This window comes from Lissotriton vulgaris, chromosome 3_1 (assembly GCF_964263255.1).
Source record: "Lissotriton vulgaris chromosome 3_1, aLisVul1.2, whole genome shotgun sequence".
In the NCBI taxonomy this organism is placed as follows: domain Eukaryota; kingdom Metazoa; phylum Chordata; class Amphibia; order Caudata; family Salamandridae; genus Lissotriton; species Lissotriton vulgaris.
The window spans coordinates 2,056,392,975-2,056,413,652 of NC_141689.1; the positions used below are offsets into that span (position 1 = coordinate 2,056,392,975).

The following is a 20,678-nucleotide window of genomic DNA, read 5'->3' on the forward strand; positions in this document are numbered from 1 at the left end:
CCTCTATCAGCACCTCTAAATTGTATTGCGATGCGTGACCGCCTGCGCAAAAATGTCGACCTCAGCCTTTGGCCTCTTGAACGGCATGGCTCATGAATCCTTTCTGACTTGTGCAATAGAGGTTTACATATTTTATATGCAATGATAATTTTGAATCGTGTGATAGTAACTCTGTCATAGTATATAGATTATTTAAACTGAGCAATAGACGATATTATGCGTGGACTTGTCGACCCACCAAATAATAAAAAATAATAAAAATAATAAAAAAATACTCAAGTTACTTATATGTAATTTCGTCTCACGCTTACTAATTGTGGATCGCCTGAAAATGTGGCTAGATTTTACTAGCCGATTAATAAAGATACAGGGTTGTCTGTGGCATACAGAGACTTCAAGACCACAGGGCAAGTTGTCTTGAAATGCTGAGGCAGTGATTCTGTTTTCACATACATCCACAGCACATGACAACACATGCAGGCGTTGAAGCCTGGTCAAATTAAATTCCTTCCTCCCAACAGGTCCACGCACAGAATATTTCTCTAGCTGCTAATAGTTGGGAAAGCGTGTGAGGAGAATGTGCAAGTGGAGTGAATTTTCTCCTAATTCCTCCATTGCCTTTTCATCTCACATTCATTGAGTTAAGACGGCAGTTTTCCACAGAAGAATGTGGTCCTGTGGTCGGAGGTTGCTTGGCAATGCAGACGCTCTGCTAACATAATAAATATGAGTGAAAAAAGGTAAGCAGGCCTCGAGGCTTAAGTGGCTTAGCAGACATTACTTATTATAAATCTCTAGAAATTATGCCGACCAACTCGAACAAAACCATAACAAATACATGTGTTTCAGCCTTTTCAATCCTGAGATAGGATTGTCTCTTTCTATTGCCCTGCTTAATTCCTTCGTCGTGCACACATTAATATCTGCATTATGAAACAGCAATCTGTTCATTTGGCTATATGTGTTCTGGTAAACTGTATTTTTGCACTTTTTTGTATGTTTTCTAAAATAAAAAACAGTTTACGACATTGCCTTGGGGATGGTATGTTGCGTGACTCTCTATCTCTGTTGCGTCTATCAAATTCGGAAGAGTAATAGTTTGATAGATTGGACCTACGGTTGCCTAAAATAGAACCCAGTCCCAGAAGGCAGAAGGGGCGTGCGCTTACATGTGCCAGGTGGACATGCGGCAGACGTCAATGATTTAAAAAATGTCTATATATGCCTTTGGAATCTCCCTGTCCGAATGCGGAAATTCCACAGTCATACATTAACACTTGAGGTAGAAATTTAAAATCTCCAAAGGTTATATCACCAAAAAGGGGTAATCACAGAGTAAAAGGGGGTGCAGCCAGGATGTTAGAGAATAGACAATCAGTGAAGCGGTAGGAACAGTGGCACTGATGCTCAGAGGCTTCAGGTGCCCATTTACCCGTGAGTAATGCTTTATTTTACTACCAGACCAACAGTGGGGAAGGCATTTTCATTGCTTGCACTGTTGCCAACACCATCCTTTCTGCGTCTCTGAATGCAAATCATAGGGGCTTACTTACACTAACACTGCACCCTGCCCATGAGGGTTTCTTGTGCCTACTTTAGGGGTGCCTTACATATAAGGAAAGGGGAGGGATGGGCCTGGCAAGTGGGTGCACTTGCCAGGACAACATGGTAGTTCACAAACTGCGCAGACACTACAGTGGTAGTTTTGAGATACATTTTCACAGCTACTCATGTTGGTGACATAACCAGTGATGCAGGCCCACTAGTAGCATTTGATTTACAGGCCCTAGCACACACCCTGAACTTTACTAGGGACTTAGCAGTAAATAAGAGATAACCAATCATTGTCCCAATTTACAGAGAGAGCATATGCACTTTAGCACTGATCAGCAGTGGTAAAGTGCCCAGAATCCTATAGCCAACAAAAATAGTGTCAGAAAAATAGGAGGCAAAAAGCAAAACGTTTAGGGGTAAAACTTGTCAAAAGGGCCAGGTCTAACCATTCCCAACACTCATGAGAACATTACAAGAGTGAAAAATATCTCATAAGCTGCTACCACTCCCCAGATCAAAAGATAGACTTTCAAAATACTTTAACATATGTGATAGGATACTTCCTGGCATGACACTAAAGGCAGAATGCATTATTGAGGTTATGGGGGACCAAATCAACTTTTATTTATTTACTTTGTTTTATTTATTATATTAGATGGTAAATAACCTATCAAACATGTGGCGTTCTTTAAGGTTTTGCTCGGGTGTTCACGTGGTGCAAAGCATCACAAAAAATCGCATAGATGTATATATCATTATAAACGCCTGTAGGTACAGTGTGACATTGAACGGTGCCATAAGACTCCCCACACAATCCTTAATAAATAAGGCTCATGGTATCTTGCTTCTTTTCATGAAAAATAGAAAGTTTGAAGGTGCACTCCAAAATAAATCTAACCATCGTCAACCTGTAGGTCTTAAATATTTGGTGCTACGGTACTTCAACTGCTGTCAAACAGGATGACTGAATATTAGTGATATTAAATGTAGCAGGAAGACCTGCTGGTACCATGCATGTTCAATTGTTTTTTTTTCCAAAAACCCTATTTGTAAATGGAAATAAACAAGACTAAACAAATAAATGAACTGTCATTGTATTCAATTTGTACACAGGTTACTCAGTACATGTCAAATAATAACATTATAATACAGAAACAATATTTCTGTGCTTAGTACTGTATAACATTAATTACTCTTAATGATGCAAAAAACTCCATATACAGTCTTAAATTGTTCAAAAACGTAAATATTCAACTCTTCATCCGTGTTTAGTGTGCAGCCCGATGCATTTCGGGACAAAAGAGTCCCTTCCTCAGTGGCAAACCATGGCACGAATGATAGTCACACGTAATGTGAAGGGCATTCAAGAGTGGAACATGTCGCTTATAAACAATTAAGTGTGATGCGCGCTGCGTGAAGATCTTGAATTCAGTGGCTTGAGAAAATAGTCACAGGAGCCAGAATGATGCTCAATTTAATCAAAAAGTAATCCTCATAAGACTCAAACTCAGGCTGAGAATGGACTACAAAGTCAATAGCATTCTTCATTAATTCTCAAGATTGTTCAGATGCTTTCAGCATACCATCTACCAAGTGGCAAGGATCTCTTACAGGAAAGCACTTCAGCTCCGGTATGGACTTTTAAAGGTAATCACATAACTTTTTCATATACATAACTGAATAACTGCAAATGCAAACACTATCACTCCAATATTTGTTGAACATGGTAAGAACTTTTTGCAGCAGCATTCCAAGTGACACTGCATTCCATGTTTTCCAAAAGTCTGGTGCCATGTTTTCACCATTATCCCAGATACTTGGTGACAGCACTCTTTTCACATACACCTGTAACTACACCTTGCATTGAATGTTTAAAGCATGGGATGTTTGGCAATTCACCTACTGTCAATATTGACTCCCTAGAAAAGGGGGCTGATATATCAAAGGGTTTCACCCATTCTCTGTCTGTGGGTAAATGTGATGGTACATATTGAGAAAGATTATTTTTCAGTTACCCTGACCTCTCCGCATGGGACAACACCTGGTATCCCCCCTGCCCTCGGAAACCCACCAATCTGTGCGGACCATGCCCCCAACCTCACCATCATACTCGACTCCTCACTCACCATGAATCACCAGATCAACTGTGTCCTCCACATGCTTCAACACCCTCTGCATACTCAGCAAGACCTGTAAATGGATCCCCCGGACACCAGGAAGACTATCATCTACGCACTCACCACTAGCAGACTGGACTATGGAAACGCACTCTACGCCAGAGTCAATAAAGCACTCCTCTGTAAACTCCAGACCATCCGGAACGCTGCAGGCAGACTCGTCCTCTGCATTCCACAACACGACTACATCACCCAGTACCTCTGCGACCTCCACTGGCTCCCCAAAGAATAACCTTCAAACTACTTATACACGCCAATAAGGCCCTCCATAACACCGTACCCAATACCTCATTGAAAGAATCTCCTTCTACGACCCCAAGAGAAACGTCCGCTCCGCCGACCTTGCCTTAGCCACTGTCCCTCGAATCCAAAGGACAAGAACAAGTGGCAGATCCTTCTATATCATGGCTAAGACATGGAACAAACTTCCCCTCAGCATCAGATGAAGCCTGACACTGCACCTATTCAGGAAGGACCTCAAGACCTGGCTCTTCGGATGAACTCAGAGCTGCCCATACACCGCCTGAGCGCCTTGAGACCCTCAGGGGTGAGTAGTGCGCTCTATAAATCTCTGATTGATTCATTGATTGATTCTTATGAAACCAAACATTTAGCTCATCAGTGAAAAAAATCAAACATAGTCAAAATATCAAATAGGATTTTGATATTTCCTGATTCTCTATCTTTCCTGCTCGGCTCCAGGCTTACAAGCAGCCACTGAGATGTTGTTGTGCAAGAAGAACAACTGAATCTCTATCTATGAGCTCCTGTTCAAGAAAGGAGTGATGCTTAATAGGAAACATGTCCATATGGCCAAGCATCTGGAGCTGGCTGACAAGAATGCCTCCAACCTACATGTCATGACGGCCATGCTGTCTCTAAAATCGCGTGGTTCTGTGAAGGAGCAGTTTGCCTGGAGGCATTTCTACTGATATCTGACCAATGAGGGCATCTAGTACCTGAGAGACTTCCTACTTCTGTCCCCTGAAATTGTAACAGCTAGTCTGCACAGCAGCCACCCAGAGACTGGCAGGTCAAGGACCAAAGGTCTTGAAGGTGAGCGCCCTGCATGTCTCAACCATGGTGAGGCTGATAGAGACAATTACAGGCGCAGTGCTGCTCCTCCTGGTGCTGACAAAAAGCAGAAACTGGTGCCGGAGCTGCTATAGAGTTCCAGTTTCATGGTGGATTTGGTCATGGACATGGCCAGCCTTTTCAACAAATTCTGTTTTGGATTTGTGTAAAAAATATGTATATATATTTTTTTTGATTCACTACAGTTTATAAAATAATTAAATAGGATCGTAAACATGTTTCGAAACCCTAAATATTTAGACTAAAGTCCAAAAAACTGAAAAAAGCAAAATAAAGAAGAAAAAATATTTTAGGGACATCCCTCAACAACAAAACTCAAGCAGAATAATGTTAGCCCAGTCGTTCTTGCTGCTACCTTGTACAACAAAGTTACATTCTATTGGCCCCTTCTGGAAAAAATAAAAATGACTCACGCTTCTTTTCCTTTCTTTCAATGGCATTTAATTTGTGGTTGTGCCGGTGTTTATCAGTGTTTATAGGTTTACACTGGTGAGGACTATTTCCCTTTCGATGGGGTTCTATCAGTTATTATAGGTTTAAAACTAAATCAGTATAGCCTAAATATGACTGTGACGTACATTTTTTAATAACCCTATAGAAAAGTGTCCTTTTCCAACCAGTAGCTCTGCCTCATATCTTAGTCTTTATTTTCTGAACACTTCCTGCCCTATCAGACCCTGCTGTAGTGTATTTCCTCAAAGTGGTGCATATAAAGACATGCTAAATTTGGAGGAAATGTGCTTCCTATGAAGTGCCTTGGGTTTGGAGATGTGGATTGTTTTCAAATTGAAAATAGTTTTCTTTAAACGCTAATGTTGCGCATTCATAATGAAGTTCACAGGTGCGATTGATGTCCAAGTAGAAGCCCTCAATATATTGTAGTGTAGTTCCTATATCCCTGATAGGTTCTGCGCATTGGAATAATATACACTATAGTTGTGGCATAGGACTGAGGTCAGTATGCCTCTATCAAGTACATTAAATCTAATTACTTGTGTGTGCCAGCTAACTCAGAGGTCACTAGAAACTTCTCGAATAAACATGAAGGGATTAGTTTCTGAAAACCGCATAAACATGACAACTTTATTTCCCTTTAGAATGGGAACAGTCTCAAAATCGTGGAGACAATAGATAACAGTTTCACTCAGTCAATCGTGCATGCTTCGTTTCTACTGAGTTTACATAGAAATAGGTAGATGGGTGTTTCAATAAAAAAGGGTTTAGATGATATTAAGCCGACAGCTGCGAGAAAGCTTTACCTCCAATTCAGGCATGGGGTTTTGCCTCTCCGTTGCTTTACACATAAATGGGGGAGTCTGCAAGTTTTATGGTGTCTGGCATGTGATTGTCCTGAAGATCAGTACTCTACGTGTTCTTCAGCTGCCCCGGCTGCTGTAAGGCAAGAAAACGATGGCTAGTGCAGACTTGTAGGAACCATGGTACTAGACGTTGCTTTGAGGCTTTCAGGATACTGAAAAACGATTGCAGTACCCCGATTGTTTACTAAGTGGCAGGTTTCCTATTTTCCATGTGGTATACACGGAGGATATTTCTAAAAACACCCTTGAACCAGAGCCAGGATGTGTTTACCGGTTTACATGTATTAATTTTAGCATTAAATAACCAGGATAAATACCGATTTGTGGTTTTCCCATCAGTTTTAAAATAAGTTTTTTTTATATAATCAGATTATAGCGAAGATGTTTATTTGCCCCCTAATCATGTTCCAGGGAAATTTATCAGTCTACTACTACAATTATTGTAAAAATGAATTAGGTGTGGATGTAGCCTGTATTGTAGGGGGTTCCTAGTGTTAGGACCTATTATCTGTAGTACGATAACAAAACATGGTCATTCTTTTTAGAAATTCTTTTTTAAGTAATTTATTTATATATTTGCAATATGTACTTTCCACAGGTAAATCCTTGTTCCTTGCCATAAAACAACCCTCTGAGATTTCTGTTCCTCCTTGTTTTCTCCTTGCAAACAATCAAGAACTGTAGGCATTGTTTTAATTGAGCATGGAATTCATTTACTTTACATGTGCGCCAACAGTGTGTACAAATTGTTTTTCATACTCATTTTTAATGTATCTTATCTTTGATGTATATTTTTTATGTATCTTTGTGTATTGTGTCAGTACTTTTGAGGTCATATTGACCAAAATAATTTTTTTTTAAAATTGAATTGAATAAAAAGGGTTTATTGAACAGTCTTATTTCTCGTGCAAGAGATATGAACTGCTACAATCGTAAGACAGAATGTGAAGTATAATACGTACAGCGTTAGCAGTAAGATAAAATAATAATGCAATAGCATGGTTTGTAGCTATGACATGTATTCATAAAAATACAAACATAAATAACAGGTTAAAATGTGAATACTCATCTGATGCTTCTAGCTAGTTCTACCCCAGTGTACCTAACCTAAGTGTAGTACGAGGGAAGAAGTAGGTGTTGTTTTTCTATAGTCTAGTTTAGCTATAGTTAGGATTGGTGTTGCCAAAAGTCCCTTTAGGTTCTAGTCTGCTCCATACCTTAGAATGAGAGCAGTTGGAATCTCTTTCCGGGTCTCAATCTCTAACACCCCGCAAGGTCAGTCAGAAACACTGGAGCTGGATTCTCTGCGAGGAGGATGACAGCGTCTGGTCAGTGCGTCAGGCGGGGACTCGACTTCCTTCCGAACTTGCCGTGGCGAACCATGCAAGTATGCAACTGTGACTTGCCATGGCAAGTGAAGGTATATTTATACCTTGAAGGTGTTTAGGAATGCCAGTATTGACGTAAAAGTTGGGCAGAGGAACATCATGAATGAACCCCTAAGGAATAGATGTTTATGCATAATAAATGAGTTCCTGAAGAAATCATTAATCCAAGCAAGGGGAAGTCCTAAAGGTTTAAGAGTCTGGTTTTCCAAGAACTCATTGTGACGTGGATGGACGGATGAAGGTGGCCATGCCTGTATTTGGTTAGCATGGATAATGCCTAAATAAGGATTGGATTTCTATGCCTAAATAAGGGCAACGTGAATTGTGCCAAATAATGGCATAAGTCGGGAAACCTATATACGGTATCAAATCGACACACAACCCTACACTATCTCAGCAGAGGCACAGTTGAGAAAATATACAACACTGGATATTGTGACTCTTAAAGTCACATATTAGGCATTTATGTCACACTGATGAAGTGCTCATATATTATGCTGAATGTTTGTACACAATTGGCTGAACCTATGTGTGGTGCAAAATATTGTAATCTAGCTATATCCTCTTACCTCCAATGTTGATTGTGTGAGGTGAGAAACTACCTCAAATAATAATCACAGTGCTTTTCAGGGTGAACCACAAAAGTCACCAAATAAACCTGTGCTTAACTCTGCGGTAGCTTGGCACAAAGAAGTCAGGCTTAACTTTGCGGCAACCAATTAAAAAACAGAGTATACTTTATTAAACAAAATGACACTGAAATTACAAAAATCTAATAAGAGGAACCAGACTTATACATTTTTAAAGATTTAAGTAATAATAAAGCCAAAAGTTACAAAGTGCCAATAACAGTCAATGGTCATGGTAGAACAGGACCTAGATGCAATTTGGCGCCGACTGTGAGGTAGCACTGGCGAGATATACCAACTAGGTTAGAATCGGTCAAAGATTTTACCTTCTGACGTTAGTCCTTTAAGTCCCAATCCACCATAGGATTGCAATTTACATGAGAGCCCCTTAGAGACACACATGGTGCAAGGTAGAGGCCACTACAGGTTCCTGTACTGATCAGCTGGGCAGTTGTAGAAAAAGGCTTTTTGCAGCTTGTTGTGTCCCAGTAGCTTTAACAGAGAGCAACCAGCTGACCTTAGAGTCCCTTCTAAGGTCCTGGGTTCAAAGCAAGGAGGTCCAATCTTCCTTCCTCAGACAGAAGGGCAATCCTTCTTCTGAATCTTTTCAGGTTCAGGAGTGTTCTGATTTTATGTTCTGAGGGTGCCACCTTTATATGCAGTGCCTGCCTGTGGGTGGGATACAAACCTTAGTTAACTCCTAAAACTAGTTCTGGTCAGTTCTTCCCTCTTCCCTGAGTCTGGCTCCAGCTGGCTTGTGATTTAAGGCAGGGACAGGCCTGGTGTCAGGTTCCTTTGTGTGAGCTGTAGCAGGTTCCTTTGAAGTAAAATTAGGTTAGGTTTTGTATTTGACCCTGTTTGCAAGGTCACCCCCAAACTGTTTGTCTTCACCCCTCCTATTTTTTGATTTTTTTGTTGTTGTCCTTATGACTCTTTACGCTTTACCACTGCTAACCAGTGCTAATGTGCTTGTGCTCACACCCTTAAACATGGTAAAATTGGCTTTCACCCAATTGCCATGTTTAGTTTACTATAAGTCCTTAGTAAAAAGGTATACCATGACCAAGGTCGGATAAATTAAATGCTACCAGGGGACCGTGGCTCCTTTGTGCCACCCACTTAAGTAGGCCTGCCACTGTCGCCTATTGGCAGTTTTAAAATGCCAAATTGACCTGCCAAAATAACTCTGTGGCCAAGCCTTAAACTCCATTTTTATTACCTATATGTCTCCTCTGAGGTAGGCCATTGACAGCCCATAGGGCAGGGTGCGTTGTCATTAAACATCTAGACGTGTACTTTTAGATTTTACATTTCCTAATAGTGAAAGAAAATCACAAATACGTTTTTCACTACTGTGAGGCCTGTCTCTCCCAAATCATAACATTGGGTACCTTATTACATTTAATACTTGTTAACTTTTGATTGGGAGCAGGTAGGAATGCCATGTTTGGTGTTTTAGAAATTGCAATGTACAATCCTCTTTAATGGTGATCTCAGATTTTAAGTCACTATTTTGAAAATGCCACTTCTAGAAAGTTTTCATTTTTATGTCCTAATCATTTGGTGCCTGCAGCCAGGGCCAAATGACAGGGGATAGTTGGCAGTTGCTTTAGTATATTCCTCCCATACAGAAACATAATAGAGGTATTCAGTGTGCCCGGATTTGCCCTCTCCAGCAGGATTGGGGGAGGGCCGGTCTTAGCTCAGCCCCACTTGCGAATCAATAGGCTGGATCCTGCCCTTACACAAAGAACTTCACAGTAGCCTATTATGACTGCAGACAGACTGGGATCAGGGTAAGGACGCAGGAAATTCCAAATACGTTTGAAAGGGAAACCTCTAGAAACTTCTAGTACTTCAAAGGAAGCACAAAGTATAAAAATAGGACCCTTAGACCCACTCATTATTTAACTTTTTGGACCATCGGAAGGACTCCCAGAAAAACTGCTTGCTTTGAAGTTCAGAAGACTGCTTTGCTGTACCAAGTAGGGCTGATCTGCTGCATGTAGCCTGCCCTGAGCCACTCAGAGGTCTGCCTCGCTATTTAAGCCCTGCTCTACTGCTTGAACCCAGGACTACCAGAGTGACTCCAAGGGCAAGTTGGCTGACCTCCTTCTCAGAGCCCCAGGGATATAAAAGGATCCAACCATTTGAACCCACAACTGGACCCAGCCCTTTTGAGTCCTGACCCTCCAAGTGGCTCCCCTCCAGTTTGGGACCCTTGGAGGTGGTGCTAAATGTCCCCAAATCCAAAACCTGGGACTTACATTTTTTCAACCAAATTGTGGTCTGAGAACCGAGAGTAGATCAGAACCTACCTGCTCATCGATCCGCTCAATGTGCATTGCTGGTATGCTTGACTTAGCGGCAGTTACTGCTACGTTCTTCTCTGTAGCAGCAAATTCTGTTCAGCAACTCTTAACAGAATGGGTATCCGGCCTTGTTGCGGCTTCTTTGGATCCAGCCTGCAGCTTCATCCTGCTGAAGATCTTTTTCCTCAAAAAAAGAGACTAAGTCTGAATGAAGGATTATTCACTGCCACTTCAGTCAGTGGCTCCCCGGCGATGATGCCTCCTCCTCATACACCACCAGCTGCCTTGCCCTGCTGACCTTTGCCTTCTCAGGTTACTTCAAACTTTCTTGTAGGTCCGAAGGCAAGCAGAGACGGGCCTAATCCACTTTGTGTATCTGACCCACTCTCCATCGTATTTGGCCATAACTTTTGACTTTGCCCCAGTCTCACCAGGGCTGTTTCTAGGTGTTTTGCCACCCTAGGCAACAATAGAAAAAATGCTCCCCTCCCTCTGTCATCCAGGCTAGAAGAATGAATGCATTAGATATAAAAAGAACTTGTATTCAACATTAATCAATAAAACACATCAACAATAGTATTGAAGTAGAACAGGTTTACATATGTAGAATGGGATTTTTTTCTTCAGACCTAGTCAAGCTCTGTATAAATTCCACGGCTTCAGCTTGACGCAGCCCTTCATTTCCCTAGTTGCTTGGCTTCTGAGAGCAGAGTCTAAAAGTGGGGCCACATTGTGACAAACTCCAGTATGGCTGTGGCATGTGAATGTGTACCCACGGGGTCACGCTGGGACCACAAATTAATTTCACTGGGGACAGCCGATATTTTAAAGGCTCACATTGTCTTTCGGTTCAAGGATGTTATCATGTTTTGGACATTACAACTGAGGGGTGATAAGGAGAATGTCCGATGTAAAATTATGGCATCTCCTGAGAAGACGAAACATGTGACAGGTGCAAGGTGAGAGCAGGTGATTTCATTTATGAAACGGATAGTGATAGAATGCCTTAGATTCTCAGCTGTTTAAGCACCTAAGGGCCAGATGTAGGTCGCCAATTACCGGTCGGTAACGGCCGATATCGGCCGTTACCGACCGGTAATTGGTTTTTGGGATGTAGGGGACCCGAATTTTACCGAATCTGTAAATTAACCTATTCGGTAAATTTACAGATTCAGTAAAATACCGACTCAGTATATTTACCGAATCGGTAATTCAAGATGTAGGTGGAACTTAAAATAGTGCCACAGGCCCTTAAGAATTCGTTATTTACCATGAAATACTATCTCATGGTAAGTAACGAATTCCTGTGTACATGCACATCTGTGCATGTACACCTGTGCCATGTGGCACACATACATGCCCTAAGGGCATTATGTGTGTCACATTGCACACAAGCCAGAATCAAGGGTGCAACAGGGTGTCAAAGTGACACCCTGTCCCCCTTGTAAATTCGGTAATTTTACCGAATCGGTATTTACCGATTCGGTAATTGACATTGATTCCTTCAGAAAACAACTCAAAACTTGGCAATTTGATAGGTAGCGATCCCCCCTCCCTCAAGCGCCTTGAGACACTCTGGGTGAGTAGTGCGCTATACAAATGTTGACTTGACTTGCCTTGACTTGACTCCACTATCAACACTAGTGGGTCAGCACTTGAAATTGCAGTGAGCGGGATGGACGAAGATCCCCTGGAACTTAGAGCTGAATAAATCGGAGCGGACATTTGTGTAGGCCTCACATCGCCTCATCTCTTCATTTTGTTTTCTAATTAGTGACTCTATTTAGGTGTTATTTCTTGGTGAATCCGATATTTTGATTTAAAAACTGTCTGTGTGGCACAGACAGAAAGCCTTCAAATTGTCAGTAAACTGTCTTGAAATGTGAGGCTATCGGAAGAAAGCGAGCAGCCGGAAATGAAAGGTGTACATTCCAATCGTTTTTTCACGGAGGATGACAGACACTGTTTTGGTCTTTTTTTCGTACATTACTCCGGAGTTATTCCTTCCGAATCCTTAGCTATTGATTGTTATTAAGGGGTTTCCCAAACTTGTTTTTGGCGCCCTCCCCTCTTTTGCCACCCTAGGCAGCCGCCTAGGCTTGCCTAATGGTAGAAACGGCCCTGGGTCTCGCACACCTAGATGCCTGTGGTTGGCACTTTGATCTTTTAGGTGCTGGCATTCACTTTCAATTTAAAAAATGAATAAGTCTGGTTCTACTGAGTGGATTTTTGACATTTTGGTCTCAAATATTTTACTTTCTTTTTCTAGACTGGTGTGTGATTTTTCTTATATTGTGTAGGCTCATCAGCCAGGTACAGCTTGGTTTTAGTGACCATAACGAGGGCAAAACTGCTCCTGGGTTGCTTGTGTTCCGGTCCAGGGACGACCTTGCTTGGCAGTTCAGGCTTGGACTGTTCCTATTGGAGCAGGGTCAAGGATGACTTGCATGTAGCATGTTTCAAACTGAGGTGACATGGTGTGCAAAATAATGATTGATTGGGATTTGGCCTCGAGTGATTACCAGTCGCTGAGATTAATTCAAATATTCCCTTTTTGTATACTTATTGCGTCAGCCTAAGTGGGACGGTTATGCCCAGACATAGGTACTGTGCACACTGTGTCTCTGGAATCAAGCTGTACCTGGCTGATTAGCCCATAACTAGGTCGAAACCAGTCTTGAGTTGCTTGTGTTCTGGTTCAGGCATGACCTGGCTTGGCAGCTCAGTTTGGATTGATTCTATTGGAACAGGGTCAAGACTGATTTGCATATAGCTAGATCCAAACTAAGGTGGTATGGCATGCAAAATAACGATGGATTGGGTTGTGGCCCAAAGTGATTACCAGTGACTGAGATGAATTCAAGCATTCCCTCCATCACTGTTTTATATACTTATTGTGTTGCCCTAAGTGGGAAGGACATGTCCAGCCCGGGCTGATGGATTTGATTTTGACAGGCTTAATTCAGACGCTGTTTACTTAATAAATCATGTAAAACATTGCACAATTAATTCATAGTTTGATTTAATGTGGCTAGTTTGGATTTTATCCTCACTATGGAATGTGATTTTAATTAGCAAAAATGTTAAATGTGTGCAGTAGTAGAATATAATTTGTTCTGAATTAATACAACATTTTAAAGTATAGAACACAGAAAGCAGATCAAGATTTAGCATGCTATGGCAACTTGAGTTTGACCATCACATAACAGGAATGTTCTTCTCATGTGAAAGAAGAACGCCTCTCATAATTTACAGCATGTAACCTGCCTTATCTATTTAGTTGCTGGGAATGTTTAAAGAAAGCCTCAGTTAATTCTTTGCTTTAGAGAGAATCGAAAAAACACACTTACTTAAAAAATGCAATTCCATGTTATGTTTTAATTATTCTTGCTTAAATGACATAGTTATTTGGAGCTAGTGTTATGTGTTTAATTAAAATAAAATGTTTCTTTCAAAAAAGGTTAGGCGATGAAGATATATTAAATAAGACACAGAATATGTTGTAGTAAGAGTTTCACCTGCCTGACGGATGACGTCGGCAGACAGCAGAGAGGTGGAGGTTATTGAATTCCAATTGAATGCAGAATGAGGAACATGCCATATGCTTGCAAAATTTTTCTGACTTATAAATGCGTCCCTAGTTAGGCATTTCGGACCTTTACCGAGAGACAGACTCAAATAGATCTAAAGATGGAGGCCTGCAGAGAAGTTTCAAACTTCAATGAAGAACTGAAGAGAGCAGAGCAGATGTGATTTGCAGATGCAGAGTAGGAGATGGCAGACTTTGATGGCGAGGAGAATAGATGCATACAAAGGCAGAAAAGATACAGGCTTTGTTCCATTCTGACTTTTACTAAATCCCCAAGCTTTATGCTTTCACTAAGTGGCTTTGCTAAGGCTTATTTGTTCTATGCTTTATTTCTCTTAATGGGAGATTCTGCAATTAGAATTACTGATTTAGCTTCATGCTATTTTACTCTTGCTTTATTTTTAACTCTTCATGAGTTCGGGCTGACATCATTTGTACCTCACTTTCTAAGAATAGGAATTATTTTACTTATGGAATGCACTGTATGTAATTTATGATATGCTCTGTACTCACTTTATTTTTCTATTATCAATTCTGTAACCTTATGAATACCTGACTAATGACTGGCGAGCCAGAGAATCATAACTTTAATTAGGAAATAAATCCCTTTAAAACTACTCACAACTCTCATTATTGACAACAATATTTATTTCCATTTAATTACTTGCCTATGTAAATGAAGGAGCTCTTTTGTTCAAAATACAAAGAGAGATTACTGTGAGATTTCCACGCTATCATTATCAGTGGCTGAGATTAATTCAAGCATTCGCTCTATCACTGTTTCGTAAACTTTCCAAAACTGGTATTTCCAAAATATTAATGTAAAGTCCAGCTTTACCATTAAAGAGTATTTTAAATTACAATAGTAATGTGTTGAAGTAATATTTATCTAGTTGCTCCTAAACTGAATGTATCACTTATTAAATGTAATAAGGTAAATCACTGTTAGTCCATGAAGACTAGCCTTGCTGCGTTGAACAATGACTTCGGAGGTTTTTGAGTGCCAGAAAAGAAATATAAACCTTACAGTTGTGGGAAATGACTTTCGAACTTTTTCACTACCAGGACATGGAAACCTTGACCCCACATGGTCTACTTTTTGAATACCTTGCACCCAACCTTATGAGTATTTAGGGCCTAGCTTAGGGGTGACTTATATCTATTAAAAAGGAAGGTTTAGGCCTAGCAAAAGGTTTTTTTGCCAGGTCAAAATGCCAATTAAAAATTGCACTGCAGTCTGCATTAGTGTGGTGGCTCAATGAGTGCTGCAGTCCACCAGTAGCATTTAATTTACAGGCCCTTGGTATAGGTAGCATTTACTTTTGTTTATATTTTGTTTGTGGGTGCCTGAAACCTTGTGTGTATGTATGCATTTCAGCTTGTGTGCAATGTGAAAGTCTGGCCCGGGGGTCGGCAAGGCCTGAGGGAGAGTGCTCGATAGTGCTTTTGTGCCTCATCATAATGCACCAGCCGCCACTGTGCGAAATACCACATGGCATGCCCCTTGTGAAACTGATGGCTACCAGAGAACAGTAGAAGAATTATAGTGAAGCATTTGCACATCGTTGTGTATGTGCTCGCTGTCTCATGGTTCACTAGTGGGTCTAGTGCATTTACAACGTTGTATATAATATGCTTGACTGTGACACTTTTAGACTGTCCAATTAAAGATATTTCCCATAAATATATATTTTCTCATGTATTGCCTATCTATTCTCTTTATTAACAGAGCATGGACATTTGAATTTTATCACCATATATAATGTAGCCATTATCAGGAAAGGTGCTGAATTTTTTCTGCCTTTCTAATTTCCACCTACGCTGTATGTGTCCGGTGTGTGTTTGTATGTGGTATTTTTCTATAATTATGTGCTGAGTATCAAATCTTCCATTTGTTTTAAAAATGTCAATGTAAATCCCTAATTCATATTTGAATTTAATGTTGTAACTTTTATTTATTAGCTGCACCAAGGGGTTGGGTTGTTCCGTTCTAGGAAAAGGTGGGCCTAAAACACAAGGCAATTAAGAAAATATGCCTTCTTGGAAGTCACTACACAGTTATAAAGAATCAAAGCTACGGGCCAGTTGTTCCTTATAAATAAACACAGTGAATGAATTTGCTAAGAGCCACCCACTGATGTTTTGGCTTACACCCCCTGCTGCACAGAGAATCAAATTGGAATGGCTTTGATACCTCCTAAATATATTTGGAGTAGTGTTTTACCAAACGACTTTCCAAATTAGTTTTTATTAGTATTCTTTATTGATACAACCATACTTAAACATTTGTTTCTCAGCTGATGCTCAGTTTTTTCTCTTTCATATTTGCAATTTGTATAAGTTGAATACTGTGTCCTCTTGTGTCGCACAAAATGTCAATTACAAATTATTGATGATGTACCTTGGTATAATGTTGCTTGTAATAAACTACTTTTCTTTGGGACAATTGATTTGCATATTTTGTTCTTTATTTATAACTCCGCAGGAACATCTAGGGAGGCATCATTTTATTTTTTATTCACTAGGGCCGCAATTGAATTTTGCTGTATTGGGATCCAGTTTGCTATATATATCTGTACTTGATCAATGCTTTGCAGTTACATACATTTCAAAGATAATGCATAGAACCGCATCTCTGCAGCAAAGAATGGTTTCCTATGCTAGATTATGTCAAATGTGGGGCCATAAGGATGGTTTAGATACAGATTCCAGCAACCTAACAAGCCTTAAGGAATGCATTTGTCTCCTAGGTACTTGGGGCCTGTGATGTTAAACGAGTGGTGCATAAGATACAAAACCTTCAAGGAAATTCACTTATTTAATGGTAACCCGTGGCCTTTAGCGAGAGACTCGGAAATAGGACCAAGTGTTTTTGTCCTAGGGAGTATCTTAGTTGCATATTTTTTTAACATTTGGAGCTTGTTAATAAGATAACTTGGTACCTATCGCAAGGCAGAGGGCATTGCCATCTTAGTCTCAATGATGCACTGCTCGATTGACCAAGAAAAAGGCCTTCAAGTGATGGTAGGGCGTTATTTTCCCCTTCGTCTTTCAAATCAGAAAGTATGTAAAAGTAAAAGGGAAAAAGTCACAGTGAAGGCAAACGTAATCCCTACATCACTACCTTGCAGAGTGGAATACGAGTGGACCCCCAGATAAGAAGGCAACCAAGCTGAGTTTCATATCTTCATGTTTTAAGTTAAGCTCTAAGTTATTGCTAGCCATCCATTCCCCAATGGCTAAATCCTAGTTCTCCACTGTTGTAGTGTGCGATTTTTGACACTGACAGTCATATACCCCAGTGTTTACCTTACATCTGTCGCAAACAGTAAGCACTTAGAAATGGGACATGTTGTCTTGAAGCTAAATACAAAATCTGGGCGAGATTTCAAGATGGAGGTTTAATTACATTCCTGTTTATGAAAATAATTTCAACATGATGTAAAAGTGAAGTGGGCATTACGTCTGACCTGAGCCAGCCGGGCAGTCATGCAGCTAAGGCTGGAATCACCGAAGAGCGAGCGTCCCGCTGACAAGATGACTCATAGATTCCTGGCCCTGGATATTTCTGGCTGTGCTCAAACTTTCTTTCAGCAGACAGCGTTATTTTCTCGGCTCAGTTTGTTAGTCGCGCTGTACACCACTGGGATTCTGCAATAAAACCGGTTTTTGTTTGAGGCTCCTTTTAGCATGTAGAGTTGTAGCCTCTCCACGGCAGCACAGGGGAGATTCCCTCAGCTGCACGTTTGAATACATAAGGATCTGACTTGAAAAGAGTCTAACAGGAAACCAGTGGACCCGCTCCAAGGAAATCTCACTCAGTGATGGTATCATCTGATAGACTAAGGGCCTCATTTATGAGAAATGACGCATCGCTGCGTGAAAGCAGCGATGCGTCACTTCTCAGTGCGCACTCCTTGCGTCATGATTGATGCGTCATATTTATAATTGACGCATCATGTGGCAAGGAGTTACAGATACGTCTATTTCTGACTTGTCTGTAGGCGCAAAAGTGACGCAACTCCAGCAATGTGTACTTTCACATGGGCAAGTCCCATGTTGTTAGTGCCTTTGTCAGTCTTACGCCTGTAATGAAGCAGACGTAAGATTTTGACGCATTAGCGGCCAAGAAATGGCGCAGTGAAATCTTATAGATTTCACTGCGTCACTTCCATGACCTTTTCTTGCGCCAAAACGCCCCCCTTGCATACATTATACCTGGCACAGGTATAATGTGGCGCAGAGGTTTACAAAGTGACGCATCTAAATAGATGCGTCACTTTGTAAATATGGCGCAACAAGGCACATTTTTTACGCCACTGGTGCATCACAAAATGTGACTCACTGGGGGCGTAAAAGTGATGCACAGCCTCATAAATGAGGCCCTAAGTGCCTCCACCTCAAGCACCAATGAACAGCGATTTATTTGTAATAAAACAAGGGAAGGGGTCCACAGTTTTTCTGTATAGGGACCCACCGATGCTTGCAAGTAGTAGGGCCGCCGGATTCCATGGCGGCCTTTTCTTATTTCCTCCTCTTGCCTCTTTCTCCCACTTTGCTTCATGTCCTGTCTCTTTATATCACTCTATGTTTAAACAGCTGCGAACAAACGGTGGATTTGCTTTGTTTGACCAGCACATCTACAAACAAATATTCCCCTTGTTAGTAGTTCAAAATGGTGTAAACTAAATATACTCTGTGGGAGTGCTATCCTGGTATCTAGCTTATCCACCTGAAAGCAACAGTCCACGATATCCTACTCACTCAGGGTGAGACGGAATATCATACACAAATTATATAAGTACCAATGCACATCCCTTCTCGTTGCTATAATCCAAATGGCATCTAGCCACGACAATCCAAAAAACACTTTTGTTTCTTTCCTCTCCTTATGATCCTCAAAAAGACATGTACAATGTTCGTTATTATTCAATGTCCATTTATTAATAATTTCTTTCTTTTGCCACACCGTCACAGCCGACGCGCGTTTCGCCCTCAGCGGGCTTTTTCAAGGCAAGAATGTAGTTTGGTGAGCGAAATATATTAGCTGAGTTCAAAATATTCTATAGCCTGTTGGGCATTGATCCTTTAGGCCTTTTATTTTATGCACCATGAGTTGAACGTAATGAACCGGTTATTGCACAGTATATGGAGCCATAATACGTTCCATCGCCATGGCGTATTGCTACGGCGTTCATGCAGAGTCCTTTTTTCAATATTCACCTTCGCTCTGCACGCCGCATGGTTACTTCTGAAACCGGATGAGCTGGGCAATCCAGACCATGAGATCTACCCAGCCCTCCCAGCACTGCGTAGCCAGGAACAGAGCTGCAGTGAAATGCTGGAGTGCGCCCACCACAGGTGCCCATACATAGGAAGCACAAACAAGCATTGGCAATGCTAATTGGTCTCGGCATATTAATGAGCTTAGTGGTGTAGTTGCTATTATAAATGTATTAATATACTGTGTTTAGTATCGGATGAGTAAGTTAGCAGGTTAGCAATGACTTCCGAAGTCATTGCTAACCTGCACACAAACGATCCGCCCAGTGACCCTCACCGCGCATGTAAATTAAACCATTCTGTTATCTCATCAAACCAATTCATAGCTCTATTGGCCTCTATCGGCCTCATGTCAGCTCAGTTACTCATTTCAGCATGCGATTCTGCAAAAAAAGTAAATAACACACACTTCAATAGTCACACACAGCTCAAAGAACCAGCCACTGCCAACTACTCGCAGCTGAATGAAATGCGCAACAGCTCAATGAACCCCAACCACCCCCTCCCCCCGATGCAATGCAACGAGCAAACACCTATGTCAAAGAGCCAGTCACACAACTCACTGAACCACACAGCAGCTCAGTCCAATCTAAAAAGTCAATAACCGCCCAAAGCTCAACAGACTAAGCAACAGCTCCACTAACTAGTTCACAGACGACCAACTGGCCATAAAGTAACTCCACAATCTGTTCCGCTTCTCACTGATCTTCCACAACTCAGTCACATCTCATTGAACCTCCACAATTCATTGAACCCTCCAATACTCATTGAACCCCACCTGCATGAGCTTAACACCACAGCACGTAAGCCCAACCCATAATCCAGTGACCCTTCCAAGCAACTCAGCCGACTTTGTCACTTTACAAGGTGTTTGTTACAGCTCAACCAACCTCCCCATAGCTCAACTCGATAAGCTACTCACACACAGCTCAATGTACAGCATAATACTGAGATCAGATAACTACTTACATCTCAATCAAACCCTCCCCCATCAACTCAAGGATCCCACAGTACAAAGAATCACTACACGGGTCAATGAAACGCCCATAGACTCAGTGACCAACCGGCAAATTAACAAACTACATCAAGTCACAAGGACCTGCTGCAGCTCAACCAATCGCATCACATTACAGCTCAACTCAATGAACTCCTCACGCGCAGCACAATGTAGGGCACCGCGACAGAAGGAATTCTTTACCCGGAGAACTGAACTACCTACACCACAATGACCCCCACATCCCCAATCAACTTAAGGACCCGTCAGGGCAAGGAGCCACTCCACAGCTCAACAACTCACTGCTCCAATGAGCTCAAATACAACTCCATATACCC

The 20,678-nt window shown here is 41.3% G+C and overlaps 1 pseudogene; it reads left to right on the forward strand.

Annotated features, from left to right (window-relative positions):
- The first annotated feature begins 4,453 nt into the window (after positions 1–4,453).
- LOC147728797 (small ribosomal subunit protein eS10 pseudogene) overlaps positions 4,454–20,678 on the forward strand; it is a 40,260-nt pseudogene continuing 24,035 nt past the window's right edge.